Here is a 17,310-nt window from a genome sequence, read left to right on the forward strand (position 1 = left end):
CCAGCCGGCTATCAGCAGGAGGGTCCCTCTACATGATCCCGGTCCTGCTCAAGGTTTCTTCCTGTTAAAGGGAAGTTTTTTCTTTCTACTGTTGCTTGTTGGGGGTCAGGCCCTGGGATTCTTCAAAGTGCCTAGAAATAACTTTTATTTTAACAGATGATACCTAAATAAAGGTTGATTAGATTTGATTAATGTATGTTAAAGCCACCTTAACACCATTTCAACAGAGTGTGACATGATGAGGGGCCACGCCCTACCTGTGCTCACTACAATGGGCTCAGATACTCAGGAATCGCGAGAACTGGCCAACCGATCAGAACTGAACTAGTCAACACTGTGCTGAGCCATGCCAGGAATATGGGATGGAATTGTCCAAATGTTCGCCACATATATCAAACTCCTCCCATGTATCAAATTCCCAAATTCACAGGCTAACACAAAAGTGCAATTTGCAGTGAGAGGCTGTTGTCCTAATTTAATCAGAGCTATCAACTGCATACACATTGCTATAAATGCACCATGAGATGATTTTATTTTTATGTAAACAAGAAGCATTTTTATTGAGTCAATGTACAGATCATCTGTGATGAGCAAATGCAATTAGCCAACATTGTTGGGAGGTGGCCCGGATCAACATACGGTTGATGTTTTCCAACCAACATAGTTGGCAACAGGCTACAAGCTGGCATGTTGCAGGATTGGTGGCTTGGTGAATAAATAATTTATTTGTTCTGAAATGTGAAGTTCCTTTTCTTGCATTTCCGTCTCATGGCTTGTTTCCATTATCTGATTGTGCAAGGTGGGGAATACCACCATGTTTATATTTATTTCAGTCAGAAAACTGTGGATTAATGCAAATAGCACACACAATTATTCCCAGCAGAACATTAATGTTGCAACATTGCAGCTTTTCCAATAGGCTCTGTCTCGATGTATTCATTCCCTGATAATAGTCTGCATAGACATTACAGGGAATTAAAATCAGGCCCCACAAGAATCCCCAAAACAAGCTTGAGCCGCAGAGCCTGATGCTTGCCATTTTATGAGAATTGTGGAGGATCCACCATAAGGCTGAGCAAAACAATTTTGTTTTTGCTTCAAACCCAAGATAGTTAGCAGCAGTTCCTCCCCATTCCACAAGATAAGCAGACTAAGAATGTCAGCATGTGTATCCAGCAGAACTTTTTTTTGAGCCTCCTTAAATTGTTGCAATGAATATACAGTGATCCCTCGTTTATCGCGGGAGTTGTGTTCCAAAATAACACGTGAAAAGTGAAATCCGTGAAGTAGTCAGCTTTATTTTTTTTGATTATTTTACAATGCAATACTGAACTATAGAATGAAACCAAAAATCAAAACCTGTTTTAAAGCCCAAAATTTGTTTAAAACAATAATTTTAATATAGTAATACAAGGTTGGAAACATTGTCACTGGAGTATTTCCCAGTCCCAGCTGTGCCTCTTCGTCCTGACTCCGCTCCGCTGGAGCGTCTGTTTCTACTGAAGGCGCAGGAGTCTTTCTCCGAGAGAAGAACATTGTTATGGGTAGTTATTGGCGCTCTTTCTTTTTCTGAGCAAGAAGATTTTTATAAACGGATATGCCACCTTCGGTGGGTGTAACGGTTGACGACAACGCCACCTGGGGAATTTCGCCCCAGGAATTAACCAGTGAACAGGCACACGCAGATAAGTTTCTATTCCAGAGGCAGAGACGGGATTGAGGGTTATGTGCTACAATTTTATTAAATCCAATACTCAACAAATAACTCGGCTGTACAAAAGTTAAATTAACAAAAGGGGTGGACAGGCCTGGGGCCCCACCGGCAGGTAAAACTCAATTAGGGGAGATAACTAAACTAAAAACACCCGTGCTACTGCAAGCAAAACCACACACAAGGGGTGTGATGAAAACGCCCTCCACCAGGGGTTGGGTCCCCGCCGTGGCCCGCAGCACCTGTCCACAAAGAAAAGGAACAATTAAATTTTCAGTGGTAAACAATTAGACACGACGAATACACACACACACACACACACACACACACACAGGCAATTAAATGGTGACCAGATCGTCTAAAAGAACACAACGTCAACCAATAAACGAAAACAAACAAAACCTAAGAGTAAATATAACTTGGAAATACAATTTACACACTGTTAAGAATCTAAATTGACGGCAATAGCTCCGTGGTCGCCTCGGCGGCACCACTACGTCTCAGCGCCGTTTCTCCGAGCGGAGGGGAGAGAGCATGAGAGAGAGAGCGAGAGAGAGAGCAAGAGCGAACAGGATAGAGTCCCGAACTCAAGGACTGAGCCAAAGCAGCAGTGGGTCCAGTAGGCGAGGTAATCTGTGCCGACTGTATTTGGTGGCACCACCACTCCGTGAGGGGTTCCCGCTGGGGCAACGCGACCCACTGACACCAGCCGGCAGCCAACTGCAGCAAGAACAGCCCCATTACCATTTATCAACTGAGTGGGGGAGTCAGTGACGCGCATTGCTGCGCCTTACCTGCCCAGTGCAAACTGGCGCGCGCGCCCTCACGGCAAAGCGCTCTAGCACTAGAAGTCCCAGAGAGGGGCCATTTGGCGTTTTTACCTAGAAAACCCACAAGAGGTGCCAATTGGCCCCAAGTCCCCCCCTGTGGACACTCATTTTGTTATGGAAATGTGGCTGTTAGTGGCACACGGGCGGAGCTACTTGAACCTGTGTGGGGGAGGAGACATACCTTACGGCTCAGGAGGTTCTTTTGAGAGCAAGCTTAAGTTGTGAGATGGATAAATACCTCAGTGAACATAGCCATCAAGACTTAAACTGGACTATGAGCTGTATGCAGTGGAAAGGATCAACAGGAAGGAAGGGATCAACACACTGACATTTATTGTTAAAAAAACAAAACATATTTACAAAGAATGAAACAACTTTTTCCCAGTTTTGGTGTGGAGGGTTGTTGCAGAAATAATTGTTATTTTTGTGCTAAAAAAAAGTAAAAAGTTAGGCTTAGGCTTAGTAAAAAAAAAAGAAAAAAAAAAGAAACCCAAGCATATTTACAAAGAATGAAAAACTATCCATGTTAAATTGGAGAAACCATCCTTAACACTAGAAGTCCCAGAGAGCGGCCATTTGGCCTTTTTACCTAGAAAACCCACAAGACGGCCAATTGGCCCCAAGTCCCCCCTGTGGACACTCATTTTGTTATGGAAATGTGGCTGTTAGTGGCACACGGCCGGAGCCACTTGAACCTGTGTGGGGGAGGGGACATACCTTACAGCTCAGGAGGTTCTTTTGAGAGCAAGCTTTAGTTGTGAGATGGATAAATACCTCAGTGAACATAGCCATAAAGACTTAAACTGGACTATGAGCTGTATGCAGTGGAAAGGATCAACAGGAAGGAAGGGATCAACACACTGACAACAAAACAAAACATATTTACAAAGAATGAAAAAGCAACTTTTTCCCAGTTTTGGTGTGGAGGGTTGTTGCAGAAGTAATTGTTATTTTTGTGCTAAAAAAAGTAAAAAGTTAGGCTTAGGCTTAGTAAAAAAAAAAGAAAAAAAAGAAACCCAAGCATATTTACAAAGAATGAAAAACTATCCATGTTAAATTGGAGAAACCATCCTTAAACAGAGGTGGTGGCCTGAGGCACTTCCTATCACCCACATACAATGCAGTCCTCCACTCCTTCCAACAGCAAAACAAACATTCACACCATTCCAGGAGACCTGGTGACTCACCACCATGTGACCCAGCAGACAAAGGGGAGACACCTCAACAGAAACTAGGTGAACGACCCGACCAACGACCCTGCTAACGACTCTCAGGTGACCACCCAGATCATTAGCATGCAAATGGCCCACAGGGGCTAAATATTTTCAAGCTCTCTCCCCAGCGATTTCAGAACTGAAGAAGCCCTCTGGATAGAAGGCGAAACGTCTTCAAGAGAAGAAACCCAGTCCAGTTGACAGAGAAAACTACCTTGGATTAACTTTTGAACTTTCTTCCTTGTTCCTTCTTCCGGCATTAATGATTTTCTTTTCTTATCTTCGGTGACTCGTTTTATGGGATGATTATTGTCCCAATCTGGAAACATCTCGAACATTTCGACATGTTCCGTGCGATTACACACGTAGCCCTTTTGTTTAAAGTAATGGAACCACATGCCCCATTCCTTAGGGTCAATCAGGCCAAAGTCACTCCCTATCTTTGTCATCATATTAAATCTGACGCACCTCTCTCTTATTGGAATAGCGTGCATCAGGTGAGTCGTTCCTCCAATCTGTACTCTGTTCACGTCCCCGTTCGATGCCATGACGATAGGTGTCTGTTGTATCTTTGCACTTCCTCGTCCTGATCACATTAGCCCAACCAGATCCTCTTCTTCCGCAGCGGCGTATATAGCTTCTATTTTAGCGCTTTGCTCTTTTCCGCTTCCCATCATCACCCATTATTTTACACCAAATGTTCCCGAAATTCTTTCGAATCCATTTGCTCGTTTTAGCGTTTATATTTTCGCCGCCTAGCAACACATGCATGTGCCAATCGGTATCTCTTCCCGCGTTCTAGTTGGTAAAAGTATTTGGTCTTCGCCATGTTCCAATTTTGAATCAGGTGTAAAATGTATTACTGTATTTAAGGAAAAACAAACCAATGATTAACCTCAGTGAAAGCCCTGGGCAACACTAAATACAAAATACCAAAATAAGTGTGATTGGTAAAAACAGGTCCATGCTTCCTCTTCCCCTCCTTCCATTGGTCCACCTCACTTAACACCCATGATTTGCCCCTAATCTGAAAACCATGTCCCTGGACAGTTGTATTATGGAGAAACACCAGCGCTTTAGCAGGATTGAGGTAAGAGATTATGAGGCACATGTTATTTGTTGCTTGTTTAGCATCGGTGCTCCACAGGGGACTGTGCTGTCCCCCATCCTCTTCACTCTGTACACCTCGGACTTCTGTTACAACTCTGAAATGTGTCACATTCAGAAGTTCGCTGATGACACAGCCATCGTTGGATGTATCAGAGACGACCAAGAGGAGGAGTACCGGTGCCTGGTCAGGGACTTTGTTGCCTGGTGCCACAACAACGGTCTGCAGCTCAACACCTCCAAAACCAAAGAACTGGTCATTGACTTTGGGAGGGACCGACCGAGACCTAGACCAGTTCAGATAGGAACGGGGGAGGTGGAGGGCGTGCAGACCTACAAATATCTTGGGCTGTGGCTGGACAACAGGCTGGACTGGACAAGCAACATGAGTTAGCTGTACAAGAAGACCCAGAGCAGGATGTACTTCCTGAGGAGACTCAGATCCTTCAACATCTGCAGGAAACTCCTCTGGATGTTCTATCAGTCTGTGGTCGCCAGCGTCCTGTCCTACGCTGTGGTGTGCTGGGGGGGGGAGTGCGACAAAAGCGGACCTCTCCAGGCTGGAGAAGCTGATCAGGCGGGCCAGCTCGGTGGTGGGGATGAAGCTGAAACCTCTGGCGACAGTGGCAGAGAGGAGAACTATTGACAAGCTGCGGAGCATCATGGACAATGACCGCCACCCTCTGCACACTGTCATCCACAGCCAGAGAAGCCTGATCAGCCAGAGGCTGCGCCTCCCCAAGTTCAGGACCAACAGACTGGGGAACTCATTCATCCCCCGAGCCATCAGGCTGTTCAACTCCTCACAGGGGGGGAGGAGGGCCAACAGGAGAACTGGAACATTTTTATAGTTTTATATTTATATTCTATTTAATTTATTCTATTTTATTTCTTATTTTATTATATTTTTATTATCTTTAATAGGTTTAATGGGGTGTAATGGTGGTGGGAAATTTTGTAGATGCTTGTAGATCTTTGGAGATGCTAATTTCCCCGGTGGACACCCCTAAAGGGATCAATAAAGTACTCTTGAATCTTGAATCTATGCAGACTATTATCAGGGAATGAATACATCGAGACAGAGCCTGATGGAAAAGCTGCAATGTTGCAACATTAATGTTCTGCTGGGAACTGGGAATAATTGTGCGCTATAAAGTATTTGCGTTAATCCACAGTTTTCTGACTGAAATAAATATAAACATGGTGGGATTCCCCACTTTGCACAATCAGATAATGGAAACAAGCCATGAGACGAAAATGCCTTCCTAACACATTTTTATTGAATAGAAGGTTTAGTTGATTTAGTATTTTACACGACGTCGCTTCCTTCCTTCGAGTATAGCGAATGATTCTGATCCGTCGTTTTTCACCATTCCGTTTCTTTCGATTAGGTTTCTCGTTGATTTGTTAGAGATTTGATCGAGACGCGTAAAGTAGTAACCCAAATTTCTCTGAGCCGGAGTCCAGGTTTCAGCTTCCATTACGAGAGTATACTGTATCTTAAACGTAGCGAATTGAGTCAGGAACGAGTTGTTCACAGAGTTTGGAGAGTAAGTTTCGATCGGTTGTTCTTCGACTTGATAGAACGATTGCCACGGTACGTTTGACATTTCGAACGCTCCGCATAGATTAATTTTCTGTCTGAGATCAGCTTCGATATTTTTGCACCATATGGCTCCGCAGGGATACGTAAAGTTCTTGTAGTCGGCAACGGTAGTCGGATGCCACGACGTCCCAGTCTCATTCTTGCGGTACGTAGTAGCGATATTGCTGCAGCACCGCAGGCCTATGATTAATGAACCCCAAACTTCTGATCGAGAGTCCATCACCGGCCCACGGTAACTGAGCGTTATGATCGCAAGCGATTTTCAGTTGTCCGCAGAGATCGTTTGAGTACGATACAGTTTGTGCCGCGCCTTCTCCGTTGACCGTCTTCTGTTTGACGTTGACATCGTACAGTCGTTTCTTTAGACTTTTGATTTTCACCGAGCCGAACGTATTGATAATGTACTGAGCCTGCGCCGGACTGAAGAAGCAACCCCACTGATTAACGTGTTCAGTGTACCACGGCGTCTTTACGATTGTTTCGTGTTGTACGTTCTTAGCTCCAAAGTTTTCGTACGATACGTCGAATTCGTCTTCAATCTCCCAGTTCGAGACTTTTTTGTAATCGTAAGACTCTGGTTGCTTCAGTACGCACTTTCTCGTCATGCTGGCTACGATAGTACATTTGCCGTCCGGACCCCAGTACCACGTAACTCTATTGTCGTCGTTTCCAGTCGATAGACTGACTCCTCCGCCTCCGCCTCCGCTACCGTTCGTATTCGGACCCGCCAGTCCAGCTTTAGCGGTATCAGTCTCATCACCAATCATTTGTACCGTATTGGCCCGAATATAAGACGTTGTTTTTTGCGTTGAAATAAGACTGAAAAAGTGGGGGTCGTCTTACATTCGCGGTCTAGACATTATACCCATTCACAACGCTAGATGGCGCCAGATATATTTAAAGCGAATGCTGAACTTAACGTCCCAGGCCAAAGCGAACCCCTGTCACGAAGAAGAAAAATAAAAATAGCGGTAGCATGAAGAAGAAAAGTAAAAAATAGCGGTAAGAAAGAAAAGAGAAGAAAATAAGAGAAGAGATAACATAAAATAGAGAAATGTAGCGACAATCTGGAGAAAAGTGGGTCGAAGACCTTTTCGTTTCGGCGCCTTTCTCTCTTCTAACGCTTGCTAAGCTTCTGCTCTCTTTGTCTCTCTTTCCTCTTTTTCTCTCTTTGCGGTTTCTTCTTCTTCCTTATTTTCTTTGCTGTCCGGTTCGTCTAATTTCGGTGTAATCTTTTTCTTGATTTTGAATACAACGCGCCCAAAACGACCTCCGTACGATTTGTCTCCCTTGAGCTCGTCGATGAATTTCTGATCGGCCTTGTTGAAAACGCCAGTACGGATTCTTTCCTTGTTTAATATAATCACTGTAGCTATAATCATGTCTCTTTGCAGCAGCGTCAGCAAAATATACAGGCTCACCGTTTTCGAGCGGATTTCCCGGTCCCAAGTAATTATACCCTGGAAACAGGAGTCCCCTTTTCAGCAATCTGATCAGCGGCATTAGAATTCTTTACCGTCCCAATTGATACGTTCGTAGACTTCGATATCCTCCCGAGTGACGCCGTCCGGCAGCGACTTCTCTTTATCTTCTTCCTTTGACTCTGCCCCGTTACTTAGATCTTCAATTATTAACTTTTGAAGTCTGTGTAAATTCTCAGTCATCCAGGTCATTGTATCCAAGGTAGTTTTCTCTGTCAACTGGACTGGGTTTCTTCTCTTGAAGACGTTTCGCCTTCTATCCAGAGGGCTTCTTCAGTTCTGAAATCGCTGGGGAGAGAGCTTGAAAATATTTAGCCCCTGTGGGCCATTTGCATGCTAATGATCTGGGTGGTCACCTGAGAGTCGTTAGCAGGGTCGTTGGTCGGGTCGTTCACCTAGTTTCTGTTGAGGTGTCTCCCCTTTGTCTGCTGGGTCACATGGTGGTGAGTCACCAGGTCTCCTGGAATGGTGTGAATGTTTGTTTTGCTGTTGGAAGGAGTGGAGGACTGCATTGTATGTGGGTGATAGGAAGTGCCTCAGGCCACCACCTCTGTTTAAGGATGGTTTCTCCAATTTAACATGGATAGTTTTTCATTCTTTGTAAATATGCTTGGGTTTCTTTTTTTTTTCTTTTTTTTTTACTAAGCCTAAGCCTAACTTTTTACTTTTTTTTAGCACAAAAATAACAATTATTTCTGCAACAACCCTCCACACCAAAACTGGGAAAAAGTTGTTTCATTCTTTGTAAATATGTTTTGTTTTTTTAACAATAAATGTCAGTGTGTTGATCCCTTCCTTCCTGTTGATCCTTTCCACTGCATACAGCTCATAGTCCAGTTTAAGTCTTGATGGCTATGTTCACTGAGGTATTTATCCATCTCACAACTTAAGCTTGCTCTCAAAAGAACCTCCTGAGCCGTAAGGTATGTCTCCTCCCCCACACAGGTTCAAGTAGCTCCGCCCGTGTGCCACTAACAGCCACATTTCCATAACAAAATGAGTGTCCACAGGGGGGGACTTGGGGCCAATTGGCACCTCTTGTGGGTTTTCTAGGTAAAAACAGTGTGTAAGTTGTGAGATGGATAAATACCTCAGTGAACATAGCCATCAAGACTTAAACTGGACTATGAGCTGTATGCAGTGGAAAGGATCAACAGGAAGGAAGGGATCAACACACTGACATTTATTGTTAAAAAAAACAAAACATATTTACAAAGAATGAAACAACTTTTTCCCAGTTTTGGTGTGGAGGGTTGTTGCAGAAATAATTGTTATTTTTGTGCTAAAAAAAGTAAAAAGTTAGGCTTAGGCTTAGTAAAAAAAAAAGAAAAAAAAATAGAAACCCAAGCATATTTACAAAGAATGAAAAACTATCCATGTTAAATTGGAGAAACCATCCTTAAACAGAGGTGGTGGCCTGAGGCACTTCCTATCACCCACATACAATGCAGTCCTCCACTCCTTCCAACAGCAAAACAAACATTCACACCATTCCAGGAGACCTGGTGACTCACCACCATGTGACCCAGCAGACAAAGGGGAGACACCTCAACAGAAACTAGGTGAACGACCCGACCAACGACCCTGCTAACGACTCTCAGGTGACCACCCAGATCATTAGCATGCAAATGGTCCACAGGGGCTAAATATTTTCAAGCTCTCTCCCCAGCGATTTCAGAACTGAAGAAGCCCTCTGGATAGAAGGCGAAACGTCTTCAAGAGAAGAAACCCAGTCCAGTTGACAGAGAAAACTACCTTGGATTAACTTTTGAACTTTCTTCCTTGTTCCTTCTTCCGGCATTAATGATTTTCTTTTCTTATCTTCGGTGACTCGTTTTATGGGATGATTATTGTCCCAATCTGGAAACATCTCGAACATTTCGACATGTTCCGTGCGATTACACACGTAGCCCTTTTGTTTAAAGTAATGGAACCACATGCCCCATTCCTTAGGGTCAATCAGGCCAAAGTCACTCCCTATCTTTGTCATCATATTAAATCTGACGCACCTCTCTCTTATTGGAATAGCATGCATCAGGTGAGTCGTTCCTCCAATCTGTACTCTGTTCACGTCCCCGTTCGATGTCATGACGATAGGTGTCTGTTGTATCTTTGCACTTCCTCGTCCTGATCACATTAGCCCAACCGGATCCTCTTCTTCCGCAGCGGCGTATATAGCTTCTATTTTAGCGCTTTGCTCTTTTCCGCTTCCCATCATCGCGTCGATTATTTTACACCAAACGTTCCCGAAATTCTTTCGAATCCATTTGCTCGTTTTAGTGTTTATATTTTCACCGCCTAGCAACACATGCATGTGCCAATCGGTATCTCTTCCCGCGTTCTAGTTGGTAAAAGTATTTGGTCTTCGCCATGTTCCAATTTTGAATCAGGTGTAAAATGTATTACTGTATTTAAGGAAAAACAAACCAATGATTAACCTCAGTGAAAGCCCTGGGCAACACTAAATACAAAATACCAAAATAAGTGTGATTGGTAAAAACAGGTCCATGCTTCCTCTTCCCCTCCTTCCATTGGTCCACCTCACTTAACACCCATGATTTGCCCCTAATCTGAAAACCATGTCCCTGGACAGTTGTATTATGGAGAAACACCAGCGCTTTAGCAGGATTGAGGTAAGAGATTATGAGGCACATGTTATTTGTTGCTTGTTTATTTACAAAAACTGATCATTAATGATTTGGTCATTATCATTCTAGAAATGTATAATAACTATTTGTTAAAGTTACTGCATGTGTTTGTTTGAACACCGGAAATGTAAATTTCAAGATTTTCAATGAAGAAAAAGAAAATACTGTCACGATAACTGTCAGATATTTACCTGATTCTTGGAACAATGTTTATAATTTTGTAATCTTAGAACCACAGAGAAAATTGCCCAAGACTTCCTGAATGGTGTCGGCAGAGAATTACACAAGGAACTGGTAGCTAAGGATAAAATCAACAAACACACAAGCTACATTTCAGGTGATCTTAACATTCTTATATTACAAAAAAAAAAACAATTCATATGTGCTGATGGATGAATAACTTTCTTTCAGGACCCTGGTTAGACATGCGTCTTAAAAATCGCAAATCTTTACTGCACTTCAATGTTTTTGCACTGCTTCCACCAGACCCAAAGACAGAGTATAATCAACAGTTGGTGCGGGCCACCAATCTGCTGTGCTCAACTTTGCGCTACATGAAAACACTGCGAGCTGGCCTACTGGAGCCAAATGTTTTACACTTCCAGCCTTATGGAGCTCAGATGGTTGACGCCTACCCACTGGACATGTCTCAGTACCATCGTGTCTTTAACACAACTCGAATTCCAGGACAGGGCCGAGATGAGCTCTTTACTAATGAGAAAGGCCACCATGTTCTTGTTATGAGAAATGGCAACATGTATGTTTTTGATGTTGTAGACAGGGATGGCAACTTGTTGAAGCCTACAGAGATCCAGGCCCACTTGAACTACATTTTGACTGACCTGACACCAGCACCTGCCTTTCCTATTGGAATCTTGACCAGTGAGAACCGAGACGTGTGGGCCGAACTGAGGGACAAACTGGTAAATTGTGGAAATACAGACAATTTAAGGCTTGTGGACAGCGCTGTTTGCTGTCTCTGTCTGGATGATGCAAGTATGAAGAAGGGTGATGACATGTTACATAGTTTGCTGCTGGCTAATGGCTGCAATCGGTGGCTTGATAAGTCTTTCAGTCTCCATGTTTCAAAATCTGGTGAAGCTGGCATTTGCATGGAGCACTCCTGGGGTGATGGCATGACCATGACTGATATTTTGGGAAAAATCTACAAAGACTCAACAGAGCAGCCGCAGGTGCACCCAGGCTCTGTTGCTGCTGCCGTGGATTCAGCTTCTGCTGTGCATCAGTTACAGTTTAACCTGGACAGTGTGCTGAAGAACGGCATCAAGAAAGCCAATGACAACTTTGATTTACATGTGTCACAACTCAGTATTGATTTTATGATCTTTGGGAAAGGTGGAAAGGAAACAATGAAGAAAAATAACTTGAGCCCCGACAGTATGGCCCAGCTTGCTTTTCAAATGGGCTTCCTGAGGATGCGCTGTTCCTACGGCTGAGGCATGCAGTATGACGAGATTCAAGCATGGTCGTTTAGAGTTTATTCCATCAGCCACCACCTACACAAAACAATGTTCTAATGCCTTCGTTTGTCAGCAAGACCAACACAGCGTACAACAACTAAAGGCCATGCTCTACCAGTGCTCCAGGTACCACAGGCAGCTTGTCAAAGAAGCATCTATGGGTGAGTTTAACATTTTTGCAGATATAATTTGTGACACCATAAATGCAAAGAAAGGGGAGGAGATACTTTTAATATTTTAGAACAACCTTCAAAAATTAATTACATCTCACAACGTCACTTCTAATTTGACTAGAAAAGCAAACAAAACAAAAAGGTAAGCCTTTGGTTTTACACATTGGGCTGGAGTCAGTTGAATAGGCGAGGGCTCTCACTAAGAGGGAAGAACCCTTCAAAAAAGAGAAATCAGCCCAAACCACCAAATATTCACTAAGTGCAGAAAAATCCACTTCCCAGATAACCTCAGACAGGACAGGAGAGAGCCCACCACCCGAGCACCACTATCTCCAGCAACTAAAAGAAGCAACTGATAACCAATGGTTAAGAAACAATAACTCCTTTTCTCCCCCCAGCTCCACAGATTATAACCCAGTCACATTCGCCATCAGCCAATTCACTGAATTCACTGATGCTCTAGGGCGGGGTTGGCAACCCACGGCTGTAGAGCCGCATGCGGCTCTTTAGTGCCTCCCTAGTGGCTCTGTGGAGCTTTTTGAAAAATATGATAATGGAAAAAGGTGGTGTGAATATATAATTTGTGTAGCAGGAAAAACATGACACACGTTCTTAAAGTTTTCCAATGCTGTAAAAATGTGTATAAGAAATATTTAATTTCAACATCTCATTATAACGGAAGTTAAACTTACAGCACCATCTTACAGCAGAGTGGTCATGTGGTTAGTCATTCTCTCCACGATGCTCATTATATATATTAGCCTACTTATCATTTTGAAAGTAGGCTAATATAGCTAATATAGACACTTACAGCATGTGTTGCCTTTATAATAAGGCTTATATAAGGCTTATATAAGGCACCAGACAGATTGTTTTTGTTTGGTCCAATATGGCTCTTTTAACATTTTGAGTTTCTGACCCCTGCTCCCCTGTCCCCTGCTGTTTTAGATAGGACATCTGGGAGTTTTTTGGAACCCGTACAAGTTATTTTACAGGCATTTCTGGCTCTAGTAAACATATGTTGAACTTTTTTCTTGACAGAACATACTGCATTTACTGTGTGTGATATTTTATAACCACAGCATAAAAGTGACTCTCAAGGAGATAAAAAGCTACTACTGTACAATGATATACTGTACATCTGCCAACAGGGAGTGCAGCAGCTTCCTCAGAACACACCTTCCTGAGCCCTTGCCTGATCAGAGGTCAAATCACAGAGGGTGTTACAACTATACAGATTGGCAAACAATAAAATTGGGCTCTCCATAATGATAATTCCGATTATAATAATTTGTAGATCGAGCAATCTTATGTCCTTCCGTCAGTTTACCACATTTCTTACTTTTCCTTGTTCAGTCTTGTTCAGATAATAATATTAATAATAATAATAATAATATGACGTTGTGGTTGTGTCATCGGATTTGCGGCCACATGTTTTGGACACTCGGGTAAAGAGAGGGGCGGAGCTGTCAACTGATCACCACCTGGTGGTGAGCTGGCTGGACGCCTCCCTGGTGAGGTGTTAAGGGCATGTCCCTCCGGTAGGAGACCCCCGGGAAGACCCAGGACACGTTGGAGAGACTATGTCTCTCGACTGGTCTGGGAACGCCTCGGGATCCGTCCGGATGAGCTGGAAGAAGTAGCTGGGGAGAGGGAAGTCTGGGCTTCTCTTCTTAGGCTGCTGCCCCCGCGACCCGACCCCGGATGGATGGATGTAATAACAATAATACCAAAACAAAAATATTAACAAGAAGTCAGAGAAAAAATGATTTATGTAAGAAGCACACTTCCAATAATCTATCAGGATTGATTCATAAACTCCAAAAAATAGTTATTTATGAATGTTTCCTCCATCTCGCTGAGTACCCATCATTGGAACGGTGGTTCTTTTGACTGAAACCGCTCATTAATATGATTTTTTCAAAACATTTATTGAATCGTCGGAATCGGAAGCTCTATTGATGAGTCAAGAGAGAGACAGAGAGTTGGAGAGAGAGAGAGGAAAAATGAGAAAGAAAGGAACACCATCCAAGAGGGATTTCATGGGTAATCAAATTTGTGCTATGTTGTCATTAACATTAAACATTATTTTTCTGTCTGACAGGCCAAGGTTTATACTGTCATCTCTATGGTCTGCGTGACCTGGGCGCTTTCCAAGGACCAGGAACTGCACAGCCTGTATACAGATTGTGACCTAGATGGCTTCACCTTGTCTACCAGCACAGTCGTCACCTCATTGTTACAGTCTTTGCCCCAGATGTGCCTGATGGATTTGGTGTTCACTATTTTCTTCAGGATAATTCCATAAATTGCTCTTTTGCTAGCTACCAGGCTGACAGTCACAAGGATTTTAGTCGATGTGTGAACAAGGGATAGCCGCGTTATAGCTATATGTTGGCCTGCCCACCTCCGACCCTGCTGACCCACTCTACTTTTATACCAGCAGCTTTTACTATTAATTTATTTCCCTGATCTCTGCCTATTCTCTCCTCTACCCGTCCTCCCCCTTCTCCTCTCTCTCTATCCAGCCGGCTATCAGCAGGAGGGGTCCCTCTACATGATCCCGGTCCTGCTCAAGGTTTCTTCCTGTTAAAGGGAAGTTTTTTCTTTCTACTGTTGCTTGTTGGGGGTCAGGCCCTGGGATTCTTCAAAGTGCCTAGAAATAACTTTTATTTTAACAGATGATACCTAAATAAAGGTTGATTAGATTTGATTAATGTATGTTAAAGCCACCTTAACACCATTTCAACAGAGTGTGACATGATGAGGGGCCACGCCCTACCTGTGCTCACTACAATGGGCTCAGATACTCAGGAATCGCGAGAACTGGCCAACCGATCAGAACTGACCTAGTCAACACTGTGCTGAGCCATGCCAGGAATATGGGATGGAATTGTCCAAATGTTCGCCACATATATCAAACTCCTCCCATGTATCAAATTCCCAAATTCACCAGGCTAACACAAAAGTGCAATTTGCAGTGAGAGGCTGTTGTCCTAATTTAATCAGAGCTATCAACTGCATACACATTGCTATAAATGCACCATGAGATGATTTTATTTTTATGTAAACAAGAAGCATTTTTATTGAGTCAATGTACAGATCATCTGTGATGAGCAAATGCAATTAGCCAACATTGTTGGGAGGTGGCCCGGATCAACATACGGTTGATGTTTTCCAACCAACATAGTTGGCAACAGGCTACAAGCTGGCATGTTGCAGGATTGGTGGCTTGGTGAATAAATAATTTATTTGTTCTGAAATGTGAAGTTCCTTTTCTTGCATTTCCGTCTCATGGCTTGTTTCCATTATCTGATTGTGCAAGGTGGGGAATACCACCATGTTTATATTTATTTCAGTCAGAAAACTGTGGATTAATGCAAATAGCACACACAATTATTCCCAGCAGAACATTAATGTTGCAACATTGCAGCTTTTCCAATAGGCTCTGTCTCGATGTATTCATTCCCTGATAATAGTCTGCATAGACATTACAGGGAATTAAAATCAGGCCCCACAAGAATCCCCAAAACAAGCTTGAGCCGCAGAGCCTGATGCTTGCCATTTTATGAGAATTGTGGAGGATCCACCATAAGGCTGAGCAAAACAATTTTGTTTTTGCTTCAAACCCAAGATAGTTAGCAGCAGTTCCTCCCCATTCCACAAGATAAGCAGACTAAGAATGTCAGCATGTGTATCCAGCAGAACTTTTTTTTTGAGCCTCCTTAAATTGTTGCAATGAATATACAGTGATCCCTCGTTTATCGCGGGAGTTGTGTTCCAAAAATAACACGTGAAAAGTGAAATCCGTGAAGTAGTCAGCTTTATTTTTTTTGATTATTTTACAATGCAATACTGAACTATAGAATGAAACCAAAAATCAAAACCTGTTTTAAAGCCCAAAATTTGTTTAAAACAATAATTTTAATATAGTAATACAAGGTTGGAAACATTGTCACTGGAGTATTTCCCAGTCCCAGCTGTGCCTCTTCGTCCTGACTCCGCTCCGCTGGAGCGTCTGTTCTACTGAAGGCGCAGGAGTCTTTCTCCGAGAGAAGAACATTGTTATGGGTAGTTATTGGCGCTCTTTCTTTTTCTGAGCAAGAAGATTTTTATAAACGGATATGCCACCTTCGGTGGGTGTAACGGTTGACGACAACGCCACCTGGGGAATTTCGCCCCAGGAATTAACCAGTGAACAGGCACACGCAGATAAGTTTCTATTCCAGAGGCAGAGACGGGATTGAGGGTTATGTGCTACAATTTTATTAAATCCAATACTCAACAAATAACTCGGCTGTACAAAAGTTAAATTAACAAAAGGGGTGGACAGGCCTGGGGCCCCACCGGCAGGTAAAACTCAATTAGGGGAGATAACTAAACTAAAAACAACCCGTGCTACTGCAAGCAAAACCACACACAAGGGGTGTGATGAAAACGCCCTCCACCAGGGGTTGGGTCCCCGCCGTGGCCCGCAGCACCTGTCCACAAAGAAAAGGAACAATTAAATTTTCAGTGGTAAACAATTAGACACGACGAATACACACACACACACACACACACACACACACAGGCAATTAAATGGTGACCAGATCGTCTAAAAGAACACAACGTCAACCAATAAACGAAAACAAACAAAACCTAAGAGTAAATATAACTTGGAAATACAATTTACACACTGTTAAGAATCTAAATTGACGGCAATAGCTCCGTGGTCGCCTCGGCGGCACCACTACGTCTCAGCGCCGTTTCTCCGAGCGGAGGGGAGAGAGCATGAGAGAGAGAGCGAGAGAGAGAGCAAGAGCGAACAGGATAGAGTCCCGAACTCAAGGACTGAGCCAAAGCAGCAGTGGGTCCAGTAGGCGAGGTAATCTGTGCCGACTGTATTTGGTGGCACCACCCACTCCGTGAGGGGTTCCCGCTGGGGCAACGCGACCCACTGACACCAGCCGGCAGCCAACTGCAGCAAGAACAGCCCCATTACCATTTATCAACTGAGTGGGGGAGTCAGTGACGCGCATTGCTGCGCCTTACCTGCCCAGTGCAAACTGGCGCGCGC

At 43.5% G+C, this 17,310-nt stretch overlaps 1 pseudogene; it reads left to right on the forward strand.

Moving 5' to 3' along the window:
- Positions 1-10,257: 10,257 nt before the first annotated feature.
- LOC115247237 (carnitine O-palmitoyltransferase 2, mitochondrial-like) lies at positions 10,258-14,627 on the forward strand (annotated as a pseudogene).
- The last annotated feature ends 2,683 nt before the right edge of the window (positions 14,628-17,310 follow it).

The sequence above is a fragment of the Takifugu rubripes genome, chromosome 20 (assembly GCF_901000725.2).
Source record: "Takifugu rubripes chromosome 20, fTakRub1.2, whole genome shotgun sequence".
Taxonomy (NCBI): domain Eukaryota; kingdom Metazoa; phylum Chordata; class Actinopteri; order Tetraodontiformes; family Tetraodontidae; genus Takifugu; species Takifugu rubripes.